Genomic DNA, 19,200 nt, shown 5'->3' on the forward strand with positions numbered 1-19,200 from the left:
AGGTGGGCAGATAGGCTCGCTTGCCTGAAAATAAAGAAAAAAATGAATGTCCACATCTGCTTCTGACTTGCACCTGGGCTTAAAGGGATGCCATGTGAAAGTAACCAGTGGTGTTACATGTAGTGCATTTTAGAAGCCTTCTCTAAAATCGTGCAGATTGTGAGTTACATTAAAACAAACACACATGGAGGTTTGTGTGAACTTTGTTATAGATACCAAAATGAGAAAATAGAGCTGGCATCCTTATTTTGCTCCATATGGTGCATTCCATGTGACCTTTCATTTTGGACATTTGCAAAAAACAAGAGTAGATTTGTTGGAAGTTTTTCCACCTGTGCAGCACATAGAAATGTAGAGTGTGTTCTCTCTTGAGAAGGCTGGGCTAAAGATGACCAGTCTCAAAATTCACCTTAGGCCCCTGATGCTAACACCAGTTAGGGATCAGACAGGGGTTGTATTTGAAGGCAGAAGAGCTTGTGTGTGAGCAGGAAATGTGCACCTTATAGGAATACCTAAATGAGTCTCGTATAGAAGGTGGCAGGATAAGCATTGCCCTATTTATCTCTTGGAATTAATATCTTTTTCCCAGCTTAGTGGCTACTACAGTTTTAATTTCCACTCAGCAGCAGACTTCTCTAGTGTCTGTCTCTAAAGCGTGAAGGGAAGCTTGTGTCCTGCTGCAAGGAGCAGCATGGGACTAAAGTAGATAAGCGTTGTCATGGAAAAGATGGTCTTGTGACTCTTGATGGGTAGATAGAAAATGGCTGTAATTTGGGGATGTTTTATCCTGGACAGTGGCTGCTGCCATTGTCCAGTAAGTGCTGAGTCAAGTGCTGTAGGTCGTCCAGCAAGTGCTGCTCGTGATTGCTGCCAGGGTTTGGGAGTGCAATCCAATCAATGCTGCGCTTCCAGCTCAGCACTTTCAGCCAGCTTCTCTTAGGGTCAGTTTTGTGATGGCCAAAGCATCGAGCCTCAGTGGCAGAAAAGCAGGTTTGACAACTTCCTCTGCTCCTGTCTCAGTAGGAGATTAACTGGTGGCCCGGTGCCTTGTTCCTGTAGCTCTGGCTTCTCAGCTGGATGAATGCTGATTCCTGGTAATCCTTGGTGAGCCTGCTGGGAGTGCAGGTTAGTCCTTGGCTCTCGAGGAGAATTTAAGATTTTCCTCAAGTACAGGGAGTCAAATCCATTGGCCATGACTGAAGCCAACTGTTTGGGATAATCCATTAATGTAAAACCAGTCAGCCCCACATCCCAGGGAGGAGTTCCTGAGTTGCTGCCCATGCTAACATCTATCTCCCATAATGGGCGTCGTTTCAGTAAAAAGGGAGAGAAACCCTTTGGCTACCTGCTGTATGAAATTAAGGGGCAGATAAACCCCTTTCTTGTAGAGCAGCTATGAAGGATCTCTGTGTTGTAAATTATGACTTAACGTTTCGGTGAAAGAAAGAAACATTTATTGCTTTTTTATTTGTCAGCCTTGCAGATTCAGCCCAGCTGTAGATGAGTGAGCTGGAGTCTGCTTGCAGGTAGCTCCCAGGATCGTTAACTATTTGTGCTCTTCACTGAGAATCATTAACTATTTCCTTGTCTTTACTGTTGCTGAGACTGCACAGACTCAGAGTCTCAGAAAACTCCAAGAGTTTTCAGGGCTGGCAATTAGGAAAAACATCTTTTCTTTGCTTCTAAATCGAGCAAGGTTGATTTGGAAGGCAGGGAAATAAACACGTCCCTGATTTTTCACAAGGTCATCCTAGAGAGTCTAATCATATTTTAATTTGGAGCAGTGCCCTTTGGAGGGTGGCAGGCAGCACTTTATGGTACAGTAAAGGGTGATTCCCTTTCATCAATGGCTTTGACTTTAAAAAAAAAAAAAAATCAATGAAGGAATGCTTTCATGAAGTCAAGACATGAAAGAAAAGTAAATAGTAGAAGTTCTCCACACCAATAATCTGTATTACTTTCCCTTTCAGAGTAAGGAAGAATGCCTGTAGAAGTAGCATTTGCTCTCACTCACAGGTGTTGTGTTGCTGAATGGAATGAGAGCAGCTTTCTGAAAGTCTGTGTTTTGTTCCAGGGTGCTAAACAGGTTGGCAAAGGATAAATCAATGACAAGTTCTCCTATACAACTTCCATAAATGTATCCAGCACTTATGCAGTTTATCTGTAATTGTAATGGATTGCATTACTGGTGAATTAAAGCTTGGCCTCTGCCAAGATTTCAGTGGTGACTTTGGCTCTCAGAGTTCCAAGGAGACCAGTGGAAGCAGGAAATCAAACTCAGATGTAGTCTGTTACTGAAAACAGTGCAAAGCTGAAGAGGAACAAGGAGCAGATGCACACTGGCAATCCTATTGTAAAAGGTATATTCCAGAGATCTCCTGCTAGTTAGAATCAGAATATGAATGTCTCACAAAATGCCATGTCTCCTTTGGATAAAGCTGGGGATAAGCAGCTAATTTTTAAAATCTTAACATGCTGAAGAGGAGGTGTAAGGAAGGTAAGAGATTTGCTGATAGACTTCAGCTTTGTCCTGCAGACAGTGTGGTACTTGAATTTTTTAGGGTAAAGCACAGCAGTTTTTGTTTTCAGAGTTGTCTAATAATTTGTTTCCTTTAGCTCAGAGTGCCAATTCTGAGTGCTCTGGTGGAGCCTGTCCTCAAAGCACTCGAAACATGGTACCCTTATAAGGCATACATCTTTCCAACTCGCCTTATTTCCCATTTCTGCTAGTAAGGAAAATGAGCTCTGTCTGCTTATCAGTCCTCACCCCCAAGTTCTCAGCAGATCCGTGAGCCAGGTGTAGTGATTTGGTGTCATCTCTTTCCTTACAGTGGGAGACTGCTTTCTTTAAGCTTTCTTGAAGTCTTAATCCAGGAGAAGCAGCAGAAGCTCAATTGCTCCAGTTCTTTTTAATGACAGGAGATGTTTTACCTGGGATAGTTGCTCAGATGATGTCCAGGTGGGGTTGGCCACGTCATGTGCTTATCTTAATGAGCCTGAACCATCCATCAGAGCAAGCAGCTCTCAATTCTGAGCCAGCACTGGCTGATGGAGCAGGGAAGGCTCTTCTCAGTTTCCATGTGTGCACACACTGGAGCACTCAGTGCTGAGCTGCACAGCAATTCCCTGCACACATGGGCAGGACTCTCAAACCAGGCTTTTTTCCTTCTCTGTGTTGCCAGCCTTATGCTCTCATCAGGCAGTCTCTTCTGACAGTGAAAGGGTTTCAAAAGAGTTTTCATCTCCAACTTCTGATGGAATAGGGAGAGAACTGTACGTGTGAAAATCCATATGAACAACTGGCACCACTGGAGGAAACTAATACGTGGGAAATTAGGAGCCTTTGAGAAAGAGAACAATTGGCTTACAGCATAGTATTGCAAAGAAATGTGTTTTTCAATAAATATAAGGACTTCTATTATGTTGCAGAGCATTTCTGTCTGTCCTGGATGGTGCCAATGGTGTTCTATTCTCCTGTGCTTGTCATCTGAATGCAGCACTGACCTCACTCTGACATTTTGCTTATCATCAGGGCATGCTCAGAGTTTTGTTTCAAAAGGGGATGGGAGTTGCAGGTCTTTACAGCAAAGCATTTTGACTCAGAGGCAGCAGGTGTAATGCCTCTCTGCTGGAGATACAAGACTTCCCTTTTTTTTTTAATTTCAGTTGTGATTTTTCATGGGGTTTGTCTCTGTTTTATTATCCCACACCTTTGATTTGGTAATAGAGACAATTAGCACATAGCATTAAAAACTGTTAAAGCATTAATGTATTTACCTTCTTTGCCAATTTTTTTTCACAGTCAAACAGATGGGCCATCTGTGTAAGGAAAAGAAATGGCTAGGGTTAAACCATGGAATCACAATTTTGAATGAGTTTTGACTGACTTTCAAAGCCATTCAAGTCCTTTTATGTCTTTGCAGGCATTTTCTGTGGTGGACGTCTTCAGTGAGTGTATTCTTTTTGAAGTTATCAAGCATTCTGATTGTCAGATGTCTTTCCTGAAATGCCTGGTAAGTATTTCTGTAGATCTGTGGGTTTTTTCACAGTGTCCTAGACCTTGGATGCCTTTCCTTATGTAAAGCAACCTGAAGCACTGATCCTGAAGGAACAATCTATATAGTTTAATGGATTTCCTGAGTACCTACATGGTGTTCAATTATAGATTAGCATTAGCTGATGGACATGTTGAAGTGTTATGTTGTGATTTGGGCAGTTTTGTGTGGTTCTGTATTTCCCCCTGCCAATAGGAATACCAATAACAGTAATTTAAGAAGAAGAAAGTGAATATGTGTTTTCTAGAGAGCACATAAACATTTCTGGGTAATGAATTCCCCCAACATAAAAATAAATATTAAATTAGGACCCTGTCACTTAATACGAGTGCAGACTTTGATGTCATAATTTATTCATTTCTTGGCTCACAGTTCAAGTCACTTAAAGTATCACTGATGGACTTTCTGCTAGAGCTTCTGACTTTTGCCCTTCCTCCTGTTTGCTCTGAGCTCCTGTCTGGGCTGATACCAGCAGAGATGTTCCCTTGGCACAGGTGTGAAGGTTTTTCAAGAACACTCTTGATTGCCAAGTTTTTATCTTGTTCCTTTGCTGCAGTACCTTTATTTTCACTATGGGATAACAGTCCAGGCTGCCCAGCCCACTGGTAGGTGCAGCTGGTGCTGTGTGATCCTTTCCCTGCTCACTGTCAGAACAGGGCCTGTGAAGCTGTAGAGTGTTCTGGTTCCTCAGACACACTGGAAAATCCCAGTGATGTAAAACCACTTTTCCTCTGATCTCTAGTTGGAGTAATAGCTGAAGTCTTTGAATTTTCTTGGATTGATCTTCTCATTAGCCTTAATTTTCTCTTCATTACATTGGTCAAGAGGATTGATCTTCCTTCAAGCAATGTCTCTGTGATATTGTTCCTCTGCATGAATGTGCAGCAGTGCATGTTCATCGAATGCTATACAATTTCTGCATTCTACATATGGATTATAAATAATTGTGCTGCTGTTCTGTGCACTTGCAGAGGTTTAAATGGGAACGATTATGAGCTGCGGATTTTAAAAATTTATGTATAAAAACACTTAGTGAGGGAAACTTGGATGGGTAGCTGTATGAAAATCTACCTTTTGCCCATAATTTGTGGAAAGACAGTAGTGATCATATTATCATGCACATATAACACCCAATGACTTTGTCTGCAGCTCAGCACTTCTCAGTAATCAGCCCCATGTTTCATGATGATTATGCCTTTGAGGCTTTCTCATCTCAATTTTTCTCTAACTAATATAATCCAAACTATATTATCCTATTAGGAGGCTCATTTTTTAACTCCAACAAGCAGCATGCACCTGTCTGCTTACCATGAGGGAAGCAGTGGCAGTGTTCTCCCTCTATTGTTTCAGTGTTAAAGGAGATAATTTAGGCTGTAAACAGAGAAGATTGAGCTTGTTGAGTTAAAATGAGCACATTAATTCTTGAACAGAGCCATGTTTTATGTTTTTCCCCTTCATTACTCATTTTACATATCTTGGCTATCTCTGTGGTGGATGGGGAGAGAGGCTGCCTCAGACTACGATTTGGAGCATCTCTCTGAGGCCCCTGTTTGGAATAAACAGGCTGTGCACCAGCTGGGGAACACCGCCCCAGAGCTCGGTGGTGGCATCTCCACTTAGGCACGTCAGCTCCTCAGGGTAGAGTGGAGAGAGAGCAGTAAAGAGGAGCTGCTGTGATTTAAAAAGTGCTCCTACTTTACAGTAAGTAATGAATTGCCAGTCAGGCACAATGCCAAGTTTGAGCTGATGGGAACTCTCATCACAAGTAGATATAAATGCAGCTGTGTTGTCAAAACTTGGAGGTGTCACACAGCCTTTTGAACAAGGAGTAGTGTGTTACAACAAAGCAGTTCTTCTTCTCTCCTTTCCCACCTCCAAGATTACATCCTTTCTATTCCTTCAGAGCCAGGCAGCTTGAAATACTCTGCACTATTTCCATCTACATCATAGCAAGTTAAACTTGCAAAGAGAAACAATGCTTGGGAGGTCAGAATTTAGACAATTGAAAAAGCTGAGAGACAAAAATGTTAATTTTAGCTAACATGATGTGCATCCCAGAGCAAACGTTGTTCAGGTTTTCACAGAAGGACTCTGAAAACAGGTCTTTTTCAGGTGTCTAAATAGCCCAGTGTCAGGTTGACAGATGACTTGCCAATAAACAGCATCATTTAATGAACTCCTATAGTGTCTGCATTTCTTCTTCATCTTTTTATGTGAACGGTTAAGCGATCCTGATCTTTGGGCTTTGGATGTTTCTGTTAAACAGAGCACAGGCTGCTCAGATAAACCTCTGACTGAGAGACTGAAACACCCCTGTTGAAAACTGTCTGCTTGCACTGGCCATCTGCTCTCTACCTCTGTGTATGAAAACTTAATGTAGAGATAGAGCTGGTGCCTGAGGCAAAGAACTTTTGAAACAGGTTTGGATGTTTTCACCTTGCAAATTGTTCACAGAAATCTTGAAATACCTTCTTGAACACCCTTGGAAGCATGGATGGTGTTTGAGTTTGTTCTGTGTATAATTTAAACACACATTTCAGCTGCAGCTTATAGCCAACATTATACTGTGTATTTGTTTGGTCAGCAGTGACCAGGTTTTTTAAAGATTTCATCCTTCACAAGCAGGACTACAACTTAAAAGGACTGATACTGTTTTCCCTGCTTGCTGAGGTGGAAAAGTTACAACCAGGCTGTTACCTTGTGAATTGGGCACCTGGTGCTGAGGGTTAACACCTGAGAATCTGTTTCTCTGCACAGTCTTAAGAAGTGGTCTTGAATTTTTTTCCCCCCTCCCCTTTCTCACAGGTCAGTGCCCCAGTGCTGTAGAGAAAGCTACCCTGGATTTTGCCTGTTGACCAAGTTTATTGCCTTGGCTTGATTTTACAAACCAGAGTTGTATGTCTGCAGCATCCTTCGTGTGACATTCCAGGCGGGTGTTCCTTGGGGCTTGAGAATAGTTGTGAGTCATCTAATGAGACTTCAGATAAAAATCTCCTGAGTGAAATAGTTGGTTTTGAAGTTTGTTGTTTTCTAATAGACTTCATCTTCCTTAAATTTACCTCTACACAGTGTCTAGTAAAAGTGTGTGTCCCACTGAAAGTTTCAAGCTAAGGTTAATGAGAGCCTCATAAAAACTTACACATCAGCTCCTGAACAGAAAATTTCACCTTCAGAGTCCAGGATCAAAAGCGCCATGGAAATCATTCCTCTGATGTCTCCATCAAAAAGACAGTATCATTAGTGCATTTTTCTAAGTGCTATTTCTCTCTAGTGTACATTACCATTAAAACTTCCAGTACTAAAATGTATATTACTTTCCTTTTGAAATGAGGTTTCCCTCAGCGCCATCCCTGGTTGCTTGAACTGTGAATGATTGGCTCTGCATGGAGCATTTTGTAACCCTCCTCATGGAGAGAGCCACATAAAAATAAGCATTACCATCAAGTCTGTTTTGCATACTGTAGCTTGCCGGAATTCCTGAGCCTGGAATTCACCATTCTGCTGACCCTGACTGCCCCAGCCTGCTCTGGGCAAGTTTTGTGACAGTTTAAACAAATGTAGTGTCAAAGGATTGCAAAGGTTGCAGTTGTTATTTCTGTTATGCAAGACAGAAGAACAGGAAACTGCTATATAATATATACACTGTTATTAAAGTGCGTCCTTCTTTGAAGGACAATCACTTAAGGGCCTGTCCTTATGAAGTTATTAACTCATCATTTTCAGATTATTCTCTATGGATCCCTGTTGGTCTATTAGCTGCTTCTAAGAGATCTGAGAAAGGTAATTAAGAAAGGCAAGAATATTAATATTGTGCTGACATTGGGGGATCCAAAGGGAAATGCTTAAGGGTCTGCAAATCAGCAGAGAGGAAAAATAAACCCTGAAACCCACTGAATGAGAATTTCGAGGGAATACATGGGCATACCCTGTATTTTTCAGGTCATTCTAACATGAAATGTTTCATCTGCCTCAGCAGATTTCAAATTTTGTAATCCCATCATAGCTTGGAGGCATCTTAAGGATAGATGTTGTAAAAGGTCATATTAACTTGTATATTCCTGGCAGAAAATAACACTAAATGACTGAAATACTGGCCTGGTAACTTATATAGGCTTTTGTGAATAATGAAAACTGTTTTTTTTAGTAATGCTCCTTATAGCTGTTCTATAAAGCACAGGCATCTCAACAAGGTGCCTGGTATGTCAGTGGTAAGGATGCATAAGGGGAAGAAAGAAACAGTGTCATATGCCCATCTGACATAAATCTGCTCTTCTTTGGTGGGGCTTTGTAGTGAAGTGTACAGATATACTCCAGCAGGATTTAAGCAGGCAGACTGGAGATTTTTGATTTCTGTTTGTGTGTTGAGAATGTCTGTAAAGAACAGGTCTTACAGAGACTTTGGTTACATCATGTACTGAAGCAGGAAAGTATCAAATTGCTGACCTTGGTTGTGATCCGTGGTGTTGTCTGCCTAACCCAGAGCAGGTTAGGTGTGGTGGTTTGTAGCTCTGGCAGTGGGATTCCCAGTGATTCCTGAGAACAGTCTTGTTATTTCTATGGGTAATTTCATGAGGTTCTGCACTGCTCATGTTAATGAGTGGCAGAAATGGTCTGGACTTCTCCCAGTCAGCATCAGTCTGGGCTCCTCTGTGGCCTTGGGAAAAAGGTAGATGGAAGTACAGCACACACAGGAGCCATCTGTTTCCAGATTTATAAAAGACTCCCTCCCGCCAAATTTAAACTTCTTGTGTTCTAGGGAGGCTGAGCAGTTTGTGTAGCCCCTTAGTGTGCTTTGCTGGCACAGCTGAACCCTCCTCAGCTTTGTCCTCTCTGTGTTTGCTGTTCTGCACAGGGCACATTTACCAAGAAGCTCAGCTGGGGCTGGGAGTAACTCCTCTGACTTGGAAAATGCCTCTGAATAAATTACCTACTGTGAAAGAACAATATATATTCTGCCCAAGAGCCAGAAAAGTGAGACAATAAAGGATATTCTTAGAATAGTTCTTAGGAACCTGGGTACTCCAAAGGGAAATGGGACTTCTGGAGGGTGTTACAGAGAATCCATGTTAGGAACCTGCCTCTCTTTTCAGTAACTGTACATGGAGGTATCAAACTGGGAATGTCTGAAGTTAAATGGTGTGAACACCTATCAGTGCGCAGCTTTCAGGGTGTTGAGCAGCACAGGGACACCTCTTTGGATAATTTTTGGATGATTATCATCTCTTCTTGTTCCCTTCTGAGAGCAAGAGCATTCCCAGGAGCTCAACGCTTCTTCCACTGCTTGGGCCATGTGAAAGGGCTGTAACATTTCATTTGTTTCCCTCTGTTGTTGTTACAACATTTGTGTAGCTGGATTCAAGCCTGTTTCAGTGCTGAATGCATATGTGTGTTTCTACTCAAAACCCAAGAAATGTTCTGAGGAATACAAGCACTTGTGGTGAAATTTGTATCATTTTTATCCAGGAAACAAGATTAGATGTTCATAGGAGCATCTTTCGGCCCTGCAGCCAACAGATATGTAGGATTATCAACTCAACCCTGCAAATAAATAGTTCATTTTTTGAGACTGATACTGAAAACTCCAAATTAAGATGCTGAAAACAACATCTTTATTTTGGGCTATTTAGAAGTCTGCCTCATAGAAAGCTGACTATTGCCAAATGTCACGGGAATGAGGGACTTAAACACGTCATTGAAGTGTGTGCTGCAAGTTCCTTCATGATGAAGTCTCAGATAAATTGGAAACATCTCAAACGTACATCTTGGGAAAGCCAAACAAATTTCAGATGAAAATGAATGGAAATTAATTCAGGGTGTAAACTTAAACCCAGCCTCTAGGGGCACAGTAATTGTGCCTTTTAGGAAATGTCCTCCTGCTCTTTGCATTTTAACTGTCTGTAATTACTTTTGTGGTTTGTTGGTTGTGGAAGAGCTTGACAAGCTGGGAATTGGCAGATTCAGTGTTGCCTTTATTTACAGTGCCTTTGCCAAGTTATTAAGTCAGCTATAGGAGGTTTTGTCCTGACAAAACTAATCCCTCGGTATGGCCAGACACCACATTTTCCTTTTAACTTTGTGGTACCATTCAAAACTATTTTGGCTGAGGTTTGGGTTGACACGAATTGTAAGAAAACCACCAAAATCAGCATGGATAAACCAGGTTTTCTCTCCTCCATTCGTGTCATATTTTGTCTTCTCTCACAATGCAAAGCTGATTATGTCTCGGGCATTCTGTGGCCCTGGCTGACTGGAGTTGCTCCAGTGAGGGTATTCTGATAGTGCCAAAGGGACAGAGGGCAGGAAGTCGGTCCTGCAGGAGGCTTAGAGAAAGCCAGGTAGCCCCAGGAGCTTTCAGAGGCTGTTGGATTCTCTTGCCCCGTAAATGCTGCAGTGTTGCACCCTGACCACTCCGTGTGGTATGCCTGGCTCTGCCAGTGCTGCCTGGGAAGGAGGAGGAAGGGCAGATGCACAAAGTGCTGCTGACCTCCAGGATTGCTGGATGACCACGGTGGGGCAGAGATGGGCTTTGTGAAGTGCTATGGGGTACTTTGACACTAAGTGTGATACAAATGCTAATCGCTGCTATAATTCTTCCTTAAGAAATCAGGGCATGTTTTTATCATTTATTCTTTAGGTCTCAGTGTCCTTGTACAATTAGGCCCTGACCTCATCAGAATAACATTTGAATTGGTAACGAGCAAATATCCAACATCCTTACACTGGAATTTCCCCAATTTTATTGACCCTGGATACATTAAAAACCGGCATTAATGGTGATTCTCTGGCACCAGCAGAATCTAAAAGTGCTTTACACTTTCTGCAAAGTGACTTTTAAACTCTGGGATAAAACCTGTACAGGCTGCTGCAACTGTGCCTCTTGTCCTTTCTGCCACAGATCATAGAATCAGTTAAGCTTCAGACTGGGTCCAGGCTGAGTTAGGGAGAGGAGGAGCTTGCTGAAGAACTTTCCTGTCTTCAGGACTAAGCAGTCTTCATGAGTTTCATACAGACCCAGTTCTGAAGCCTATCCAGGTCCCTCTGGATGGCATCCCTCCCCTCCAGTGTGTTGACCACACCTCACAGCTTTGGTCATCAACAAATCTGAGGGTGCACTGAGCACACTGTCCATGTCACCAACAAAGATATCAGTGCTCTGCTCCCAGTGCCAATCCATGTGGAATGGATTTGTCACTGCTCTCCTCTTGGACTTTGAGTCATTGAGCAAAACTCCTGGAGTATGACCATCCAGCCAATTCCTTTTCCACACATCAAATCTATGTGGGTGTGAATCAACACATAGAGCCAATCTGGTTGAGCACCAAGCCCCAGGTGCAATGCAAAGAGCAGATTTATTTTGTTGCCTCACCAACAACACCAGGAGGCAGAGGCATACAGGGACACAGGATCTCTCAGGCTTAGTTTGTCCTAGCAAATACTAGTTTTCCCACACTGATATTCTTAGCATTCCCAGATGCGAGGTCACTTCCAGTGAAACTGTTCCCTCCTCGCCAAATCTTCAGGTTTTAATCCTTTTCTCCCAGCAATGTCTCTCTCTGTTTCAGACACGAAGACATCAAACAAGACAGTGTCAAATGCTTTGCACAAGCCCAAGTAGATGACATCAGTTGCTCTTCCCTTATCCACTAACACGATAACTCTGTCACAGTTTGCCATCCAATTTGTCAGGCACCACTTGCCCTTAGTGAAGCCATGGTGGCTGTCACCAGTTACATTCCCATTACCACTGACGTGCCTTAGCATGATCTTGCTGGGCACCAAGGTGAGACTGTAGTCCCCCAGGTTTTCCTTTTTTCCCCTTTTTAAAAGTGGGGTTATATTTCCCCTTTTAAAGTCAGTAACTGTAAAACTGCCATGGCTTCTCAGATATGATGGATTGTGGCTTGGCCACATCCTCTGCCAGCTCCCTCAGGACCTGCAGATGCATCTCACCAGGTTCCAGAAGAGATTTCCATGATGCAGCTCCCATTAGCTTGGCTTGTATCTCAGTGGTAAACCAGTGTTTAAGAACAAATTCGTTTTGATTGATATTTAAATAACCCACAGTTTTATCCCTGACTTGGGGATCTTGCACTCTGGGGTAGATTACTTCTGTGAATATTTGATCCTCATTTTCTCAGTGAAATAAAGCTTTGTTCATGCAGCTATGAAGCATTATTAGGTGGTAATCCCACACAGAGTGGTCTTCATTAGAGAGCACGGTTAATTACGAATGCTGGGCAATTTGCAGACCATCTATTCTGATGGTAATTATGATGTCGCTTGCACACCTGTGTCTTGAGAGTATTTTCCTCTCTAACAAGAGCTCATTCTTTTGACTCAGCAAGGAGCCTCTCCTGATTGTGGAAACAGCTCGTTTGTTGTCTCCATGGGCAGAGAATAAGAAGGGAAGGAAAATTTGGGAAACAGCCAGCAGCTGAAGCAGGCAGTGAGCCCTAAGTGACTGTGTGGGCCTACACAACAGAGGGAGCATGTCTTGAAATGTAATATGATTTAAAAATAGGGTAAGAACAGGCCTGTTTGCTGGTGTGCTTTTTGCTCAGTGCAACTCATGTTAATTAGAGCTTTAGCACAGCTTCCCAGTAAACAGCATTTTCCTTCAAAGAGAGAAAAACAAGGAGAGGGAAAATTCTGATGCTGGGAATAAGGTACTATGAATATGAATCAGGAACAATGGGTTTAGTTTAAACTGAACTGGAATTTATTGCAGCTTTATGTTTTTATAAAAAGGAAACCTGTGTGTCAGCTTCTAGTGGTGACAGGGATGCTGAGAGTTGGCATGTGAGGATAATGTGATAATACAGAGACACCAGGGAGCATGTTTACACAAAAATGCATCTCAGCCAGCCAGAAGGCCATGCTGTGATTTCAGTAAAGAGTTGTGACAGAAAATCAATAGCTTTGAGAAAATGCTGTTGCCTTACCACGGGCCTATCGGTGCTTTCTGCATTCTGCTTCCCCCTTCCTTCCCTTCACAGAGACAGAGCTGCATGAACTCATGTTTGAGTTTTGTTAACTCTGTGCCTGTGTAGCTCAAGCAGCAAGGCAATTCAGGGAATACAAAGTATCTGCAAACCAGGTGGTGGGGATGGAGAATAGGGAGGGAAGGGTATGGCTGGGTATTGGTTTATTGACGGGCTCTGATTGCCTGGCAGGCAGGCTGGGGACTGCAATCTCCTGCTCAGTGCTTCCAGCACAGCTGTGTTCTGGTCTTTAGAAAAACTTCCCACTACCTCAGAGCAGCTTCACTCTGCTCTGTATTTTGATGTGTGGATCAACAGCAAGTCCCTTTTCCAGGTTTCCATACGGGGCAGGGCGTTCTGGAAGGATGATCTGGCCATGTAGTCCCACGTTACAGAGTTTACATTAGGCACCAATGTCAAGTGAAGTTTTCTAGGATTCCTTTTTTTTTTTTCCCTAGTTCTTCTCCAACTCCTTTTTCATCTAAAAAGGTAGAGTACGAATTGTTAATGAAAAGTAGAGCTAAGAGTGGACTGCTCAGCATTAGCTGAGACGTAGTTTGTAATCATGTTATTGTATTTCAGTTTGTGATACTACCTCTGTATTTTGTCCAAAGGCATGCAGTACACTCAGAGGGGATGCTGACCTTTGGGCAAAAAAAGTCCACCAGTAACATTCAAAGAGAGGAGACTTTTATTTAAATGCATGTAAGCCAGAATGTGACGTACAGGAAGTCTGCAGGAGAGGGGAAGTGAAAGGGATGAATCTGTTACCTGATTGGTGAATAGGGCATCGACAGGATTGAATCTTCTTTTCATTGAAGATGATACAATATCTCACTTGTAGATGATGTTATAAAGCCAGGAAAACTTTAAGATTTCATTATTCTTAAATATTTCCATGTGCTTGGGTATATAAGCATTTTTGGACTAGGAGACCATTTCCACGTTGGCACAGAGAGGTAATGTTAGCAATCCCATAGCATTAACTAATAATCCACTTGGTTTCTTTTGCTAACTGATAATACTGAGAAATGTGTGGTTTTCCAGAATTAAACTGACACGGCAGCTAGGAGAAAGTGTGTTGTTTTTGCTGACACTTCTGATTGCTTCTCACCTCATCCAAGAACTTGGTTCTTCCTCTATGGAAAATGATGAGAAACAGCCATAGACACAGGCTCATTAAAAAGAGATGATTCTAATTTGATTTTTTCCATGAAGCCTTCTTTTTGTCAGAGCTTAGTATTTCAATACCCCAGAGCATAAAAGATTATTCAAAGAGCTCCACAGTGAAAAACTCAGAGGAAGGAGGGGGCATTCTCTCGCATCTAGGAAAATCTTCCATAAGTAAATAGAACTTAATGACTGCTTTTTGCTAGTCTATGAACACTGAAGCTGAGGCAGGTATTTGTTAGCTGCAAAACGTACTTGTAAGCCAAAGTTTGTTAGGGTTTTGCCCTTAGTGCAGCTGAGCTGCATAAAACACATGAAGTACAAGAAAGTAAGAATATACTATGTATTTAATCACTGAGCTTTCAGGGGTGCTGGGGTTAGCTGGTATCTTAATCGCCCTCCAGTCATAGTTATACCATAGTGTGGGTCACAAATACTTGGAGAAGTGTTTGAGAGACAGAAACACCTTCACAGTACACCCTACAAAAGGGTAGGGCTGGGCCTGTGTGACTATAAATTACTGATCAGTGCCACATTCAGGTTTGCTTGGGCACTAACTGAGCAACTTTTCCAGTCTCCTAAATGCTCTGAAGTACCCCTGCATCCTAGCTGGGAGAATGGAGCCTGCTCGATTGACTGATCATTTCCCTCCTCAGCCTCCAGACATCATAACTCACTGCTCTTGAGCAGCAGTGGCATGAGGAAAATTAGAACTTGGGAATTATTGTAGCAGGGGAGAAGCACTGTGTGAAAAGTCTTCCTCAGAGATCCCATCACCACAGGCTGCATCACAGCTCAGGGGAATGCCAGCTATAGCAGCCATGAGAGCTTCCTTTGGGAAATGGAGCGCTGAGGATTAAATGCACAGAGAGGCAGCATACAAATCCTCGATTTAACTGTCATGGAAGCCTCAGGGCATTGGAGCATGGCATGCCAGCAGGGTTTAGAGGTCAGGAGGTACTGTGGTGGGACACTGCTCCCTGAGGATGCCCACAGTCCCCTTGAAGGTCCCTTGGGTTTGTTTCCCTGGTCTGTGCTTGTTCATTCATGTTCGTGGCTGAAAGCAGGGACAACTTCTACTGCATGAAATCAATCACAACTTCTGCAAGCTGTCCTAAAACTTAATGTTTTATTTCTTTTCTTATTTCTCCTCTTTCTGGATTCCTAAACGTTCCGTAATTCTTATCCTTGTCCCTGGTATCTTGCTGCTTCAGACTTTTAAAATAACTTGAAGTTAATATAGATGTATGAAGTTAATATATACCTAGGTTATGTTATGTTGTTATTAATTTAAATAATACACTCTTGTGCGTTTCAAGGCAAATGATTTCTAAACAAGGAATGCCAAGCTGAAATCTGAGGCTGGTTCTTTAATAACAGCCCAACACTTTTAGAATCAGTGGCAGTTCTGAAACACTTATATTTCTCAAAATAGAAAATGTATCAAAGTGGATTGTGCCCTTGGGGGAAAATTACTTTTGACAATTTGGTTTCTGCCAGCTCACCAGAAAGCTCTGCCAGTGAGCACTTTCTACAACAGCACTAAATAGCATGGGTAGGAGTTGCAAAATCTTGCACTAATTGGCTTGCCAAGGCCCCAGCTCACTCAGTACAGAAAACTTGCTTTCATTAGGTGAGCAGAGCACTTCATTAATACTTAAAAAGTGAGTGAGTTTGTTCAGAGACTGCAGGCTGGAAAGGAAAGACTGTCATTTCTGTAGCTGCAGAGCTCCTGAAACCATCTGTGGGGTCTGAGGTAATGTACCTGCTGGCTGGATACCAATACTGAGCTGCCAGTGTCCTTCCTTTGTAGTGGTTACACAGACAGAAGGAGCTGTTGAAATTCCCCATCATTTGGGTTTTTTCACCTATATTGTGAAGGTGGAGGCAAAGCCACAGCACTACCATCCTTGCTGATTCTAAAAATAGAGGTGAAGGGGTGCAGGGGCATTGCAACAGCTTCTTTTGATGTGTCACCACGTTTGACTCCACATCCAGAGCAGGTCCGACACATCCAGGTGGATCTGCCCCAGCATGGCCCCACATCAGTGATGTACAGCCAAGGAGAGCCATGCATGGTAATCACTCTGGTTTTATTATGGATGTGAGGGTTTCCTAGGAGGTGGAATCTTCAGGTCACTTATGCCAAGTTCATCACTTGCATAAGTTAACTGCTGAGCTGCAGTTTTCTGGAACTGTGCTGTCTTTGCTAATTTGATACTCTGCCTCTTAGTGGAAACATAGATTTCCTGTCAAAGTTGGCATTATATATTCAGCAGAACTCACCTTTCTTCTTGATGAGTCACAAATTCCTCTGTGCAAAACAATCTCTTCACGGATGTTGTCATCTTATGCTGTACATGGCACGTGTTGGGTGAAATATGTCTTAGGGAAACAAAAAAAATACAGTCTGCTCCATGTTTTATCAGTTTGAGGAAGACCCCAACCAGGAATGTACAGCCACCAGAAAATGGGGCTGTGCTGTTGGCCAGCTTGCCTACAGATTTTTGGTTGTACATGCAGGCACTATCTCATCTCAGACATCCTGATGTGCTGCTGTTCAGGTGGAGGACCTGCAGCCACAGCCAAATGATCAAATTAGAGTCCCCTAACTGAATCCATCCTGGAAGCTTTGGCTTGACACTGAATTTGCATTATGGCAGTGAAAAATGTTGCTTAGAAATCTACACTGCAACGTCAAGTCTTTGAACTGCATTCCATTTACCAAGGGTCAGGCAGGGTCTGACTGCAGGAAATATCAGCCACTTGCTCACGAACAAGAATGGACTTACTGAAGCATATTAATTTACTGATCTAAGGAATTCTCTCTCCCTCAGAGTTCAATGCTGTAGGTCTTTATCCATGCCTTGCAAAAGTTGTTAGATCTAATTGCAATATAATCTGCTTAAAATGAGCTTTACTTGAAGTCAAGCAGTCAAAAAATAATAAACAAAATAGTTTTTTATCAGAAAAATCCTGTTGTGTTTAAAAAAGCCAACTGTCAGGAGCTGGCAGCTTTCAAAGAATTTTTCAAACAAACTGTTTGGAATGCTAACTGACCTAACTAGAGCTTTCTCATTTCTGTGATTTCTTCCTTTTTTCTTTTCCATTTCTGAAATATTTCATTTTGATTCATTATATTTTACAATAAAATGAAATTTGAGATGGCAGATTTTCATATACAGTGTGTTTTAAATTATGAAAGGCAGGAATAAACAGAGGTAAGTACTTCAAGAAGTTTATGATGATATTTTTGACTCGTGGAGTTTTTATTCTCAGGCATTTTTGAGACCTGGAAGTTGAAGACAATGACATTCTCTCTGTGTCTCTGTATCCTTCCTTATCCCGGCAGATGTGTTGCTTTTTTTGTACCATGATTTCATTTGGTCTGTCTTTAGTTGTGTTCTTACCTACACACTGTTCTGATCCCTGTTTCCATCTGCTTCTCTCTAAATAACAAAGATCATCATATTTGTTTATATAGTTAAAAATTCAGAACATCACCTGAGGCCTTTAGATGATAATGCTGTGTTTTTAGTAGGAACTTCCTAAGTACATTTTAGTTCCTGTCCAGGCTGCCATAAACCAGTGCACAAAGTGCCTGGAATTGCTCACTGGGAGTATGAAGGGCTTGGATGTGGTTTGTATCTCTTGTACATATGATGGGCAGTGATTTTTTGACTTCCCTGCACTGTAATTGCACTGAGTTACATCCCTTTGAAAAGGAGGTGACCAGGCGGCAGAGGAAATACTTGCCTGTTTTTTTTTTTCTCCTTCAGCCTCTGCACTTTTGGCTCACTGGGGTCTCAGAATGGAGGAGATTGCTCTTCCACAATGAACAGCTTTTTGGTGGCTGGGAGGAAAAAACCTAACTCCCCTGGAATTTTATGAACTTTTGAAATCTCAGGCAGTGCTTGTTGTTAAGAGATATGTGGATAGTTCCACTTAATTCTCGCCTATTTATGTCACAGCTGTGTTTTGGTGGCTGCTTGCAGAGTGTCTGATGGGAAAGAAGAGCCCAAACATTGGTAAAATATCCACCCATGGTGTGTGCTGAGGGTCCTGCATGGTGTGAGACATGTCAGCCCCAGAACACATCCCACCTACTGCCCTCTCCAAACCCCTCATCCTGGTCAGACCTGTTCCATTTGGCTAACCCAGCCATTTCTTCTGAAGCAAGAAGGGCTCTTCCAAGCAGCTCTGCCAGGAAAAGTGAGGTCCCCCCAGTTCAGCAACAGCTCAGAGATGGTGGCAAGAAGCTGAGGGCTGAGAGCACTAGATGAAATACCCTCTTTTGTGGTAGCTGATGGTACATCTGCAAATAAAACAATGGCACAAAACAAAAGCACATCTGGATCACAGAGCTGTCACGTATTTTGACTGTTCCTGTGTAGAAGATGCCCAGGACCAGTGTGTGTTCAAACCAGTTGTAGGAGAAACAGGTTCAGAACAAGAGACAGCCTGCCATGATTCTGCAAGTTTGGTTTGAAACAAAAGGCTTTTGCCCTATGAATGACTCCTTTGTTTATTGTCAGGCCCTGCACTTCCACATGCAATCAACTCCCTCAAACTTAAATCAAATATGAAAATGAGTGGCTCATAAGCCATTCAAGTGTTAACTGAGCAGAATCTTTTAGCTTGCCCATTTTAACAAACTGTCATCCTGATGCTCCTGGGTTTGACACCTCCATGACAAGTAATTCCAGAAGATAGATGTGTGAGTCCAGGGACCCTGGAGCACTTAAGTTGCCACTGTTACGTTATAAATATAGAAATTCCCAGTACTAAATAGCTCTAATGTGATTCACCTGAACACACACAGCTCTGGTCCATTGCCATGGAGGTGGCTGCAGGGCAGGTTTTGGATACAGCAAAGCCTGGAGCTGCCCAAGGCACTGGGCTGCCTTCCCTGCCTCAGCTGGGGTAGGGAGAACAGCTGGGAGAGCAGCACAGGGATAAGCCACCCATCCCTGCCCACCCCTGTGCAGGGAAAG

At 42.6% G+C, this 19,200-nt stretch overlaps 1 long non-coding RNA gene across 1 annotated transcript in view; it reads left to right on the top strand.

Annotated features, from left to right (window-relative positions):
- LOC108449662 overlaps window positions 1-19,200 on the top strand; it is a 101,799-nt gene that overhangs the window by 33,445 nt on the left and 49,154 nt on the right. Inside the window, exon 2 of the long non-coding RNA XR_001865921.1 lies at window positions 3,924-4,013. This is a non-coding gene — a long non-coding RNA (uncharacterized LOC108449662). The remainder of the gene's footprint in view (window positions 1-3,923; window positions 4,014-19,200) is intronic.

Source organism: Corvus brachyrhynchos, unplaced genomic scaffold (genome assembly GCF_000691975.1).
Source record: "Corvus brachyrhynchos isolate BGI_N302 unplaced genomic scaffold, ASM69197v1 scaffold279, whole genome shotgun sequence".
NCBI lineage: Eukaryota > Metazoa > Chordata > Aves > Passeriformes > Corvidae > Corvus > Corvus brachyrhynchos.